We start from the raw sequence: 13,933 nt of genomic DNA, 5'->3' as shown, positions 1-13,933 counted from the left end.
CAAATTCTACAAGGACAAGTGCCTGAGGTCAGGAAGTTGGTAGGCATGGGTAAGTGCTGCTGGGGAGAACGAAGCTGACCAGAAGCCCAGGAGAGAACATTAAAAAGGGGCCAGTGTGGGTATCTGGGCAGGACATCAATATCCACTAGCTTACACAGTGATGAATTCATCAATGTCTTCACAAAGATGTATGTTACATATCTACACACTCTTCTACACAATTATATATATGTCCCCAAACATTGAAAGTTACAAGCATTAATGAAACTAATAAGTTAAATATACTGTTTTCTGTATATTGAGAAGAGAAGGGGACGCCTCTCATACAAAGCAGTAACATAAACATTCTGCCCTGTGTATTTTGTACCTGAATAAAAGTTGAAAACTCAAAATACTGGACCGGGTTTACACTTTCTAATATGGGCATAAATGTGTATAAAATTTCTCAACTGCTTTTACACAAATATACTTATGAATGCATTTAAAATCCTAAAAATATAGAGAAATTTATGCCAGCCCTACTTTGGTGAGGACTTACAACTTCACTTGCTTTGTAAGTGTGTCTTATAGCATTTAACTGCTTTACTATTACCTGTTTGCCCCCTAGCTTCTCTCTCTTTTCTCCCTCTGCTTCTTCCTTTCTTTAGGAAATATCCTTGCTATTCTGAAGTCTGGAGTATATGACTTGGTAAATAGAGAATGACTGAAAGATTGAAATCTAAGCAAACAGCATACTTGATATAAGAGGAGATAGCTTAGAATTTATAATTAGAAGCCTATTTCAGCTTCCTTCATAGCACTACTGAAATCCTTTTCAGGGGTATCTTGACTGCCTTGAAAGTGAATGTCATTGAGGATTTTTTTGCCCTCTCTTGTTTCCTTGGCAACAGGTTGGTGATGCAGCAGCTGAAATCCACTGTGTCCCTGGAGATGCTGGTGTGGGCAGGTCACAAACCACTGGTAATGGCTGCAGTGGATACCGAACTTGACCAAATCTTTTCATTCTAATCCTTCTAAATGCATTATACAAAGAAATCGACTTAATAGAAGAATGCTTTGCAACATAATTATTGGCATGACTATCAGCAAGGAAAGTATTAATCCTTCTTTTAAAAATAGCTTACCTTTGCACACATAACTTAATAGTGAGTTTTAATATGTAGAAGTTTCAGGTTATTGTATACATTGATTTAGTGTCAGAGCAATACATTGAAAAAAGGCATTCAGTGTTAATATAAAGTCTGAAAGAAAGGGGCAAGAGATCAAGAATCAGGACCCTTTCCTTTAGATTTATGTCAGGCACATGGTCCTCTTCGGGCAGCCATGTCCAACAGCTACTCTGTATCCCTTGAATGTTCTGAAACACATCATGCCTGTGATCTGCAGAGAAAACGTGGAGGGACTGTAAATGGATCTCATCTGTCAGTGTTCTTTTCTAGAAGACAAGGGAAAGGGGGCAACTAGGAAAGAAAGGTCAGCTGGGCTGGGAGCACCATTTAGGGAAAATGTACAAGATGGCTGCAGGGACAGACATAAATGGAAATGGCTATAACAGTCTTAGATGGACAAGGCAGCTGGAATACAGATGGGCCTACTGCCAAAGATGGGATGGCTTAGACACTCAGGAATGGGTGAAAGGGGCTTTATGTGAACATGATAAACAGAGGGAGATGTAGGTAACAAAACCATAAGGACCTATTAGTGGAACATGTGAGCAGAGAGGTCAGAATTTGACAAGGAAAAAAATTACAGTTTAATTCACTTAAAAAGTAGATTTTAGAACAAAATGGATTTCTTTTTAAGATAGTTGAATCCAACCATTTGTTGAATTTATGCTGAGAATAGATTCAGAAGAAAAGAAGGCATGAAAGAAAATGTGTTTAGCCTAAAAAGTATGCAGGGGAAACGAATGCTGAGAAAACATAGTGAGGGTGAGGGCTGGGTGGAGTCTGAGAGACAGATGAGCAAGATTATGTAAAGGTAAAACAGGAAAAGGAAAGACGAGGAAGTCAGACTAGATAAAGATGCTATTCCAAAACTATCAAAGGAAAGAGAGTGCCTACTATGAGTAATTCAACTGAAGAAAAATTACACTAAACATGTGTACTAAACATGTGATAGTTATCATGAAGCGTGCTGAGAAGTGTTATTTTAATATGATACATTTTGCAGTGGCCACATTATAGCTTGTGAACATTCTGAGTGATGAATTCCTTCTGAAGACTAGAAAAATGTACATGTAACTTGCTTTTTGTCCTCCAGTACTAATAGCCACTTCAGGTACTGAGGAATAAATATCTTGGGAAAAGACATTTTATTTATTTTAAGAACATGCTCACTGACCTAACCTTTTGCTCCCTCCATTGACATAAGCAGCATAGCCCAAATAAATCAAAAAGGTAGTTTTCCTTCATGTTAAGGTCAGAACACATAGCATAGGAACATGAAGAATAAAAAGGAACAATCAAAGAATTCTTGGGCCGGGCACTGTGGCTCATGTCTGTAATCCCAACACTTTGGGAGGCCAAGGCAGACAGATCACCTAAGGTTGGGAGTTCAAGACCAACCTGACCAACATGGAGAAACCACATCTCTACCAAAAATATAAAATTAGCCGAGTGTAGTGGCACATGCCTATAATCTGAGCTACTTGGGAGGCTGAGGCGGGAGAATTGCTTGAACCTGGGAGGCAGAGGTTGCGGTGAGCCAAGATCGCACCATTGCACTCTAGCTTGGGCAACAAGAGGAAAACCCTGTCTCAAAAACAAACAAACAAAAAAAGAATTATCTCACTGTTGCACTTAGTGGTTAATTGCACTTATTCTGGAGTCCGGTAGCCTGTGCAGGAATCACAAATCTAGTTTTTAACAGATGAGTGGCCTTGAGAGAGGAAATTAATTTGTCCAGGCAACAGCATTTCTGTCTTTAAAATGGTGATAAAAACAATACCCACCTCATATGGTTATTGTTAGAATTAAATCAGGAAGTTCATGTGAAACTTTCAACACAGTTCTTGGCACATAAAGGAATCTTAGTTACTATATTTTATAATTGTCAAAATACTTGACTAATCAATCTAATTTTGAAACCCAATGGAATTCATTATTAGTTTAACGTCTAGATCGGGCAGCTATGTTGAACAAAATGGAGTAAATGTCTCATTCCAATTCTTTGTCTGATAGTACATCTGATACTACCTCATATGTAAAACTAGGTTTGCTGATGCTTTCAGAATCAGTCTATTAATATTAAAGTGTTAGGCAATCATAGGCTTAAATTATTTTTCTTCTATTTTCCCTTGGATGTTTCCCTTTTAAAAATAGTATTCAAATTTATTTAATTCCGTGAATTTAAGTTATGCTAGACTTAGAGAAACAGTATCTTTTTAATCAAATGATGGTTCATTACACATTCACTGAAAATTTTTGAATCACCTTAAAATGCTGCCTGTGATATTCCTTTGCTATTTTCTTTTCTGTCTCTTTTTTCTTTTTTTGTGGTAACCTATATGGATTTTATTGAAGTGGAAACAGAATAGAAAAAGGAATAGAATTGAATTCATCTTGGTCAAGTATCTTTTAATGCAGAGCAGAGGTCAGATACTTGATAAAATAGGAGTAAATGTTCTAGGTCATGCTGGCACCATCAACAGCAGTAGAGCCAGAGGATAAAGGAGGATATTTGAACAAGGAGAGCAGGGGACAGCCCACAGGATGGTGAACAGACCACAAGGGTAGTGATGTTTCTACATGACAATAGACCATCAGCAGTTGAGTGATGAAGGAGATGAAGGAGACTGGACCCTCAATACCAGAAAAGAAGGGCAGAGCATAATGATGGCTAGTAAATTAAATGAATCATAACCACATATTCAGGCAGGCAGCAGGTGTGAAGAACCCAAGAGAGAAGCAGGCTAAGAAGTGGGTAAAGAAGTCAAATAAGTGGCTGGGCACGGTGGCTTACACTTGTAATCTCAGCACTTTGGGAGGCCGAGGTGGGTGGATCACGAGGTCAGGGGATTGAGACCATCCTGGCTAACATGGCGAAACCCCATCTCTACTAAAAATACAAAAAAAAAAATTAGCCGGGCATAGTGGCGGGCACCTGTAGTCCCAGCTACTCAGGAGGCTGAGACAGGAGAATGGCGCGAACCCAGGAGGTGGAGCTTGCAGTGAGCCGAGATCGTGCCACTGCACTCCCGCCTGGGAGACTGAGCAAGACTCTGTCTCAAAAAAAAAAAAAAAAAAAAAAAAGTCAAATAAGCAAAAAGCAATATTTACTATTGAATTCTATTAAATGTTTAATACCAATGTTTCTCAAACTATTCCAAAAAAATTAAAGCAGAGTGAATTTTTCTTAACTCATTCTATGAGGCCAGCATAACCCTGACACCAAAACCAAGCAAGTACACAACCTTAAAAGAAAACTACAGGCCAATATCTTTGATGAACATAGACACAAAAATCTTCACAACCAAATACTAGCAAACTGAATCCACAACACATCAAAAAGATGATAAACCATGTCCAAATGAGATGTATCCCAGGAATTCAAAGATAATCAATATATGTAAATCAATAAATGCTGTATATCTCATCAATAGAATGAAGGACAAAAACCATGTGATCATTTCAATAGAGGCAGAAAAAGTATTTTATAAAATTCAGTATTACAAAATTCATGATAAAAACTCTCAATAGGTAGGGCACGGTGGCTCATGCCTGTAATCCCAACACTTTGGGAGGTTGAGGCGGGTGGATCACGAGGTCAGGAGTTCGAGACCAGCCTGGCCTACATGGTAAAACCCTGTCTCCACTAAAGATACAAAAATTAGCCGGGCATGGTGCCAGACACCTGTAATCCCAGCTACTAGGGAGGCTGAGGCAGGAGAATAGCTTGAAAGTGGAAGGCGGAGGTTGCAGTGAGCCGAGGTCATGCCACTGCACTCCAGCCTGGGTGAAAGAGCAAAACTCTGTCTCAAAAAACAAACAAACAAACAAAAAACTCTCAATAAATTAGGTATAGAAGGTAAGTACCTCAACACAATAAAGGCCATATATGACAAAGCCACAGCTAACATCTTACTGAAAGGGAAAGCTTTTCTCTAGGAACTAGAACAAGGTAAGGATGCCTACTCTCATTACGCCTATTCAGCATAAAACTGGAAGGGCTAGCCAGCACATTTAGGCAAAATAAAGAAATAAGGGACATCCAAATTGGAAAGGGGGAGTCAAACTCTTCCTGTTTGCAGATGATATGATCTTACATATAGAAAAAACTAAAGGCTTTACCAAAAAGTTCTTAGGACTGATAAACACATTCAGTGAAGTTGCAGAACACACAATTAACATGTATAAATCAGTAGTGCTTCTATACATGAACAACAATCAATAATAAATCAAGAAGGTAGTTCAATTTATAATAGCTACCAAAACAAAAACAAAAACAAGTACCCAACAATAAATGTAACCAAGGAAGTGAAAGACCTCTACAAGGAAAACTACAAAAACAGTGATGTCAGATGGTTTGGCTGTGTCACCACCCAAATTTCCTCTTGAATTGTAGTTCCCATAATTCTCATATGTTGTGGGAGGGAGCTGGTGGGAGATAATTAAATTATAGGGTCAGTTTCCCCCGTATTGTTCTCATGGTAGTGAATAAGTCTCATGAGATCTGATGGTTTGATAAAGGGAAACCCCTTGCACTTGATTCTCATTTTCTCTCTTGCCTGCCACCATGTAAGACATGCCTTTCACCTTCAGCCATGATTGTGAGGCTTCCCCAGCCACATGGAACTGTGAGTCCATTAAACTTCTTTTTCTTTATAAGTTACTCAGTCTCAGGTATGTTTTTATCAACAGTATGAAAACAGACTCATACAGATAAAGGAAATTAAAGAGAATACAAAACAAATGGAAAAAGCATCCCATGCTTACAGTTGGAAGAATTAATATTGTTAAAATGACAATACTACCCAAAGCTATCTATAGATTCAAGCCAATCTCTATCAAGATACCAATGACATTCCTCACAGAAATAGAAAAAAATTATAAAATTTGTAGGAAATTACAAAAGACCCCAAAGAGCCAAAGCAATCCTGAGCAAAAATAACAAAGACCTCAAAATGTACTGCAAAGGTGTATAGTAACCAAAATAGCAGGATACTGCCATAAAACAGACACATAGACCAATAGAACAGAATAGAGAACTCAGAAATCCACATATTTTCAACCAATTGATTTTTTACAAAGGTGCCAAGAATTCTCACTGGAGAAAGGATAGTCTGTTTAATAAATGATGCTGGGAAAACTGGATATCCATATGCAAGAAGAATAAAACTAGATCTCTACCTCTCACCCTAAACAAAAATCAACTCAAGTTGGATCAAAGGCTGAAATGTAAGACCTGAAGTGATAAAAGGAAGAAAATATACTAGAAGAAATAGAATGATACTAGAAGAAAATATAGGGGAAATGCTTCAGGATATTGGTGTGGGAAAATATTGCATGAATAAGATCTTAAAAGCACAGGCAAAAAAAGCAAAAATAAGGTAGGATTATATCAAACTAAAAAGCTTTTGCACAGCAAAGGAAATAATCAAAGGAGTGAAAAGATAACCTACAGAATAGGAGGAAATATATGCAAACTACTCATCCAGTGGGGGATTAGTATCTAGAATAGACAAGTAACTCAAAATCTCAACAGTAAAAAAAACCCGATTTTAAAATGGGCAAATGATCTGAATAGATATTTCCCAAAAGAAGACATACGAATGGATAAGAAATATATTTTTTAAATGCTCAACATCATTAATCATCAAGGACATGCAAATCAAAACCACAATGAGATATCATCTCACCTCGGTTAGGATGGCTATTTCCAAACAGACACAACAACAAGAACAAATGCTGGTAAGGATGTGAAGAAAAGAGTATTTTTATAACACTGTTGGTGGGAATGTAAACTAGTACAGCTACTATGGAGAACAGTATGGAGGTTACTCAAAAAACTACAAATAGAATGACCACATAATCCAGCAATTCTACTACTGGGAATTTATCCAAAGGAAAGGAAATCATTCTGTCAGAAACATCTGCACCCCCATGTTTATTGCAATACTATTCACAATAGCCAAGATATGGAATCAGTCCAGGTGTCCAATAACATATGAATGGATAAAGAAAATGTGACATATATATACAATGGAATTCTATTAGGCCATAATAAAGAGTGAAATCCTGTCATTCATGGCAACATGGATGGAATTGAAAGATGTTATGTTGAGTGAAATAAGACAGGAACAAAGAGTTAACCACTGTATGTTCCCATTTATATGCAGAATCTAAAAAAAAATGTGATCTCCCAGAAGTAAAAAGTAGAACAGAGGATATTATAGGCTGGGAAGTATAGTGGGAAAGGAGGAATGGGGAGAAATTTGTTAAAGGATACAAAATTACAGCGAAATAGGAGGAACAGATTTTAGCGCTCCATGCTACCTTAAGATGACTGTAGTTAACAATAATACATAGTTTTGAATAACTAGAAGGAGGAAATAGAATGTTTCCAACACAAGGAAATGATAAATATTTGAGATGATGCATATGCCAATCACTTTGCTCTGATCACCGTATATTATATGTATCAAAACATTACTATGCACCCTGTGAATATGTACCGTTATTATTTTAAATTTTAAAAATTAAAATAAAAAAATATATACCCAGCAACCAGGGAACTATTAGTCTTTTATTGGTGCAGCATCATTCTATCTCATCCAGAAATTTCTTGCAGATTGGGAAAGAAATCCTTAATGTGAACAGCCTAGAACTCGCAGATTTGGGGAGAGAGGTCAGTCACCAGACTGAAAAGAAGAAAAGAAGAGGTAGCAGCTCAAGGTAGATGTAGAACCAAAGCCTGTTTGATGATAAATTCAGATAAATCACCAAAATCAGATGGCATCCACCCAACAATCTTCAAAAATTTTGAGGTTGTGACTTTGGGAATCATGTTTAAACTGATATCCTGTCTCTGGAAATCATTGCTGTGAGGGGAATTTTCATTCTTTGTTTTTCTCCAAGACTCTCCCTACCTTGCACAAAATACCTGAAGGTTCAGTAGGCCATTTTCAAACCTGTATTTTTCAATCCTCAGGAAAATCTCCAGAGGAAGAGATGCTTGCCAACCAGAATTGCAGGGAGCCAACGTGGGCCATGTTCAGGTGGCTTTGAGGAAAGTAACACTGACCTCAAGCTGCAGGGTGGCACTGGTGCCACAGGAATGCAAAGATAAGGGAAAATTAAAGGAATGAGCCATCTAATGTGGGAGGAACACAAGTATAAAGCCTAAGAAACACATGACTAAATAGTTAAACTACCAGGTCTACTTATTAGTACATAGACTTTATATCCCCGATTTTCCTTCAATTATAGAAAAGTTGACTTTGCACTTTAAATGGCAGGATATGTGTATATATAAAAGTGTGTGTGTGTGAATGTAGGTGTGTGTGTGAATGTGTTCTTGGATTCCTGAGTCACTGAGCTGAGTCCCAGAAGCTAACAGAAGATCAGCATGTGGAATTTTTTACTTCTCACTGTAAGAACTATTTTAAGAAAGTAAATAATAATAGCGAACCAGTGTAAATTTTATTAGATTGTGCTCCTGTTGACCTATATTTTGAACAATTTAAAACAAATAAACACAGTTACCAGTAATTGTTGGTAGCACAGAGTTACCAATAATTCTTCTAATATACACCCAAGAAAAATAAAAACATATAGCCAAACAAAACATTGTACATGAATGTTCACAGCAGTGTTATGCATAATACCCCTGTATTAGCTTGTTTTCACACTGCTATAAATAAATACCTGAGACTAGGTAATTTATAAAGGAAAGAGGTTTAATACAGTCACAGTTTAGCATGGCTGGGAGGCCTCAGGAAACTTATAATCATGACAGAAGGGGAAGCAAACACATCCTTCTTCACAAGGCAGCAGGAAAGAGAAATGCAGAGTAAAGGGGGAAGAGCCCCTTATAAAACCATCAAATCTTGTGAGAACTCACTCACTATTACAAGAACAGCATGGGGGAACCCCCTCCCCCATGCCTCATGATCCAATCACCTCCCACAGGGTCTGTCCCCTAACATGTGGGAATTACAATTCAGATTATAATTCAAGATAAGATTTTGGTGGAGACACAAAGCCTAATCATATCAACCTGAAAGTGGAAACAATCAGCATGTCCACCTGCTGATGAATGGATATTTAAAATGTGGCATATCAATACAGTGGAATATAATTTAGCAGTGAAAAATAATGAAGTTCTGACATCTGCTCAACATGGATGAATCTCAAAAATATTGTGGTATATGAATTAAGCCCATCCCAGAGGACCACATTGTGTATGTTTCCATTTATATGAAATATCCAGAATAAGGAAACCTACAGAGACAAAGTGATAGTTGCCACGGGGTATGTGAGGCAGAGGATAAATGAAGAATAACTGCTGATGGTTATGAGTGCTTTTGAGAGGGTGATGAAAATATTTTAGAATTAGATTGTGATGATGGTCATGCAACTTTGAAAATATACCAAAAACCTCTTAACTAAACATTTTAAATGGATTAATCATAAGGTATGTGAATTAAATCTCAAGTTTAAAAAAATGAACCACTCAGAATTTAGGAAAAGTACTTCCCCTGGATGTAAGCTAGTATGATGCACCGGGTAACAGTATGGGTTCTGGAATCAGACCGCCTGGATTTGAGTACAACTTTGCCACTTACAAGCTATGTGATCTTGGGCAAGTTACTTGACTACTTTGTGCCCCAATTTCTTCATCTTTAAAAGGGGTGGATAATTGTACACACCTCTTGAGATATCCTTGAAGATTAATTAATAACATAAGTGCTCAGAACAGTACCCTGCACTTTGCACAATAAAACCATTTACTATTATTATCATTATCAGCTTTACTGATGTGTTACCTTGTTGGGACCTGAGAACAGGATCACACCCCAGAGAGTAGAAGGTGATAATTCTCTTAGGGAAGGTCATTATTCCTATTAGCAATCAACCTGGCAAGCCACTGACTTTGGAGAGGTAACGAGATCTTGGAATATATGACATAAACATATCACCAAGTCTAGGTTTTTATTTTTCTCTGAGCCTTCTGACCCTTGGAACCAGAATTCTAGAGATGCTTGAGTAGGTTTCTGGTGATAGGGTTATGCTGGTCTCTACCTCACAGGAAGGCTTAGAAGGGAGGGAGCCTCACAACTCATCAGGAACTATCTAAGGAATATTTGGGTGTGCAATGACTGGCCCTTGAGCTCTGAGTACAACCACATCCAGAAGCAGTTGTGTTACCCTATGAGTTGTGATTCCCTTTTGTCGATGAGGAACTTCAATAAAGTCCTATTAAAAGACACAGCCTGGGCTCTACTCTGCTATAGGAAGTGAAGAAAAGGGTGCATTCCATCTATTCAATGAAATGTCATACAGGAAGGCAGCCTCTGGCCCCATCTCCATCTCACTCCAAGGTTAGTGGGATGGTTGCAGAATTCACCAGGGAGGTCAGGTTTCCCAGATCACAGGAGGAAATCAGCAGATGTGCAATAGGCCTATAGATAAGTGTAGAATTGGTAAGTCCAGAGCACTAATGATTAGGAAAAGAGGCAGAGGCCCAGAATGACAAAGGATCCTGGTTGCACAGCACCATCCTGGACACTAGGGGAGGAGAGGACTAGGTGAGGAAGGGTAAGGACTGACATCCTATTACACTGACAGGTGGTGCTGAGAACCATCATAATTGAGGTACTTAGGTTGCTATAAATGTGCCCATACTTTCAGACTAAGAGAAGAAGTTTAAAAAATTCCACAATGCTTATATTTAAGGAGCCTATGACCCAGTGTTTTTGGACTGTCAAGTAAATAGAACAATCATAAAGGCAAACACCAGATTTTCGGGTAGCTTGAGCCCTGAGAGATCCAGGAAGTTTTCTTCTTATGGAATATGTTGAAAGAAAGTCTGAAAGTAGAAATTTATAGTAACCTAAGTACCTCAATTATGATGATTCTCAGCCCCCCTGTCAGTGTCATAGGATGTCATTCCTTACCTTCTTTAGTACAGGTGAACTAGTCAAACTCTTTCAAAACCCAGGAAATGAAGGTAAAGCTTCCGAAATCAGTTCCACAACATCTTCCATAAAAAGAAAACTTCCTGGATCCCTCAGGTCTCTATCTATCCCCAAATCCTGTGTTTGTATTCATCATTGTTTTATGATAAAGTCGTAAAATAGTCCCAAACACTGGGTTACAGGCTCCTTCATAGAAGGATTGTGGAATTTTTCATACTTCTCTTTTCTTCTGTTTTTTCATTTTCCTTTTAGATTTCTGGGTCACATTGCTTAACTGAACTTCCTATTCTTATGCCAAGCACACAGAAAGTACTCGTTGAATGGATGAATCACCAGTTGAGGATAATTTAATTATGGGAAGTAGTTAGAATGCAACCACACTTTTGTGTTAAGGTGGGATCCAGTCACAGTGCTTTTGTTCCTTTACTATCCCTGAGATGTACTGAGCTGTCTGTTCTGACTCTCCCGTTTCTGCTCAGTTCAGCCCCTTCCTTTTTTGGGCCCATTTCCTCCTGTTCTCTGTTCTTTGTGCCCTCTGAAGCTCCTGTTTTCTTACCAAGAATATTGTAGCTATGTTCAGATCTTTTCTGAAAAAGACCTTACACATTGTTGTTTAATGAATGCAGGACCTTTTACCTCTGGGGCTGCTTTATCTCAGTTCCACTGATTCCTCTTCTTTCAATTAACATTTAAATGTTGATGATTCTAGAATTAGACCATTTAATTTTATTCTTCTCAGTTTATATCATCTCTCCTGAGGGAACTGGAGACTAAGTATAAGGTGAACATTGGGAAGAATGAAGAGATAAGGCCAGAACATTTAAGTTGGAAGCTGATTGAGGAAAGATGTTAATGCCATGATATAGAGTCTAATTTGGAGGTCAGGGGTCATGGTGGGTATGGATGAAACGTACTTAAGAACAGGAGTAGCATAAAGTTATGATTCTGAAAAATAATTGTTTGTGGGTTCTAAATGGACTAGTGACAGGAGAGCTTGAGTCAAGGAGATTGGGTGATTTGAGCTGACCCTGGGAATTGGCAGTGGTATAGGTGGGAGAGATGGATTTAACATATTTCCAAGGGAAAAAAAGTACAAGATGTAGTGACCTGTTAGACATAGCAGATAAAATAAAAGAAGTGAAAGGATCCTGGAGGTTTGGGCTTGGGTAATGCACAAATGGTGATAACATATTAACAAGATGAGAAGTAGAAGAGGACAAGAATAATTTGCCATAATCTGATGTAGTGGTATTATTAAAGTAATGTCTCTAGGTCTTTCGCAGTCAGTGTCTCATATGGATGAGTGGCAGCTAATTCATTCTATTAGAAGTGATATAGGCAGGACCTCAGTTAACAGATGACAAAAATATTTCAACTTGAAACTTTATTTAACCAAGGCTTCATAGCTCTTTCCACATTAACCAGGATTACCACAAAGACATAGCGTAAGAGAACTAACATGAAAATCAAAATATTTACCTGAGTCCCAGTTATGCCACTTATCATCTGTGGAAGATAGAGTATTTCACTTGTTTGAGCTCATTTTTTTTCTCATCTGTAAAATGGAAAGATAATACCTCACAGGGTGGTGATAAAAGTTACATAAAACAATGTATAGAAAATTGATTTGTGAGCCGCCAACACATAGTTGGCTGGGGGAAATTTAATGCCAGTCTTAGGAATCATTTAGGCTGAGGGTTTGAAAAGGCAAGATTTAGAGTTAGAAGTATGCATCCAACATTCTGTTATAACTGCATGTCTATATTGTGATGAGACTTGGGAAGAAAATCCACCAAATAATCTAAATAGCTCCATGAGCGTGATGTTATACTCTTATACTTCACAGACAGATGGTGTGTCTAAGATGGAAGAGACCTCAAGGATCATATTGTTTTCTTTTCTAGATGATGAGTCTGAGGCAAGAGAGGTGATACAACTTATCTAAGATCACAGAAACCACTGATAGCCAGGATAAGACCCATGCTTCTCAACTAACTCCCGGCTCAGGGCTCCTCTGCTGTATTATAGAACATTCCCCTGCTACTGAAAAAAAGACATCTCATTCTGGCCAAGGAGTCATCATCTTTTTTTTTTGTTTAATTTCCGTTTCATAAAGCCAGAATAATTTCTGGTCCAAAACTATTCTTTGCTGGCCTGGCTGATTTACCAAACTGTTTTTCATTTTATCTTGCCCTGAAAACTAACATTTTTCTTTCTTTGGGGGAAAAAAAGAAAAACGGCAAAGCAATGGAAAACTTCTACTCATAACTTCAGCATTTCTAAACCCTGAGGCAAGGGAGAGGAGAGGTAGAAGTGGCTTCACACTGGCAAGGGAATATTAGCTGGAGCACTCTGCAGCCTGGTAGCAATGGAGAACTCGTACTGTGTGAAGTCTGAGACTCAAAGTGACAGGAAATGTATGTTTTTTGCTTTTTATGCCACTGCTCCAACCTGCCATGGCACTTGTAGAAATCCCGTTTTGATCATCTGGTCCTTACCATCTCCATTCCCATAATAACCACTTCCCAATTCCTTATTGAGGAGACTCTTGACAGAGGTCACTCCGACACCAGGTTGGGCAAGGAAAGAAAGTGAAATGAGAAAGGACTTCTCTTGACTCCCATGGTGACTACAGAAGCTGTTAGGTGATTCAGAGTGGGGGACCTTGTGTACCATCTTCAACATTGACTCATTCAGGTACATTCTCCTTTGAGTGCTGAAGCGTGCTCTAGGGATGTATTAAATGGAGAGTGAAGATATGAACAAAACTCTGATGATCTCCCATTCACATCC

General features: G+C 38.2%; 2 long non-coding RNA genes across 2 annotated transcripts in view; both read left to right on the top strand.

Annotated features, from left to right (window-relative positions):
- LOC110742523 overlaps positions 1 to 1,052 on the top strand; it is a 50,592-nt gene extending 49,540 nt beyond the window's left edge. The window contains exon 2 of the long non-coding RNA XR_002520286.2: positions 891 to 1,052. This is a non-coding gene — a long non-coding RNA (uncharacterized LOC110742523). The remainder of the gene's footprint in view (positions 1 to 890) is intronic.
- A 9,842-nt stretch (positions 1,053 to 10,894) lies between these two features.
- LOC110742524 lies at positions 10,895 to 13,207 on the top strand. Its single transcript, XR_002520287.2, has 2 exons — positions 10,895 to 11,533; positions 13,045 to 13,207. It is a non-coding gene; the product is annotated as an uncharacterized LOC110742524 (long non-coding RNA).
- Positions 13,208 to 13,933: the final 726 nt, after the last annotated feature.

This window comes from Papio anubis, chromosome 2 (assembly GCF_008728515.1).
Source record: "Papio anubis isolate 15944 chromosome 2, Panubis1.0, whole genome shotgun sequence".
Taxonomy (NCBI): Eukaryota; Metazoa; Chordata; class Mammalia; order Primates; family Cercopithecidae; genus Papio; species Papio anubis.
The sequence above is the reverse complement of the archived record's forward strand: the minus strand, read 5'-3'. Positions and strand labels throughout refer to the sequence as shown.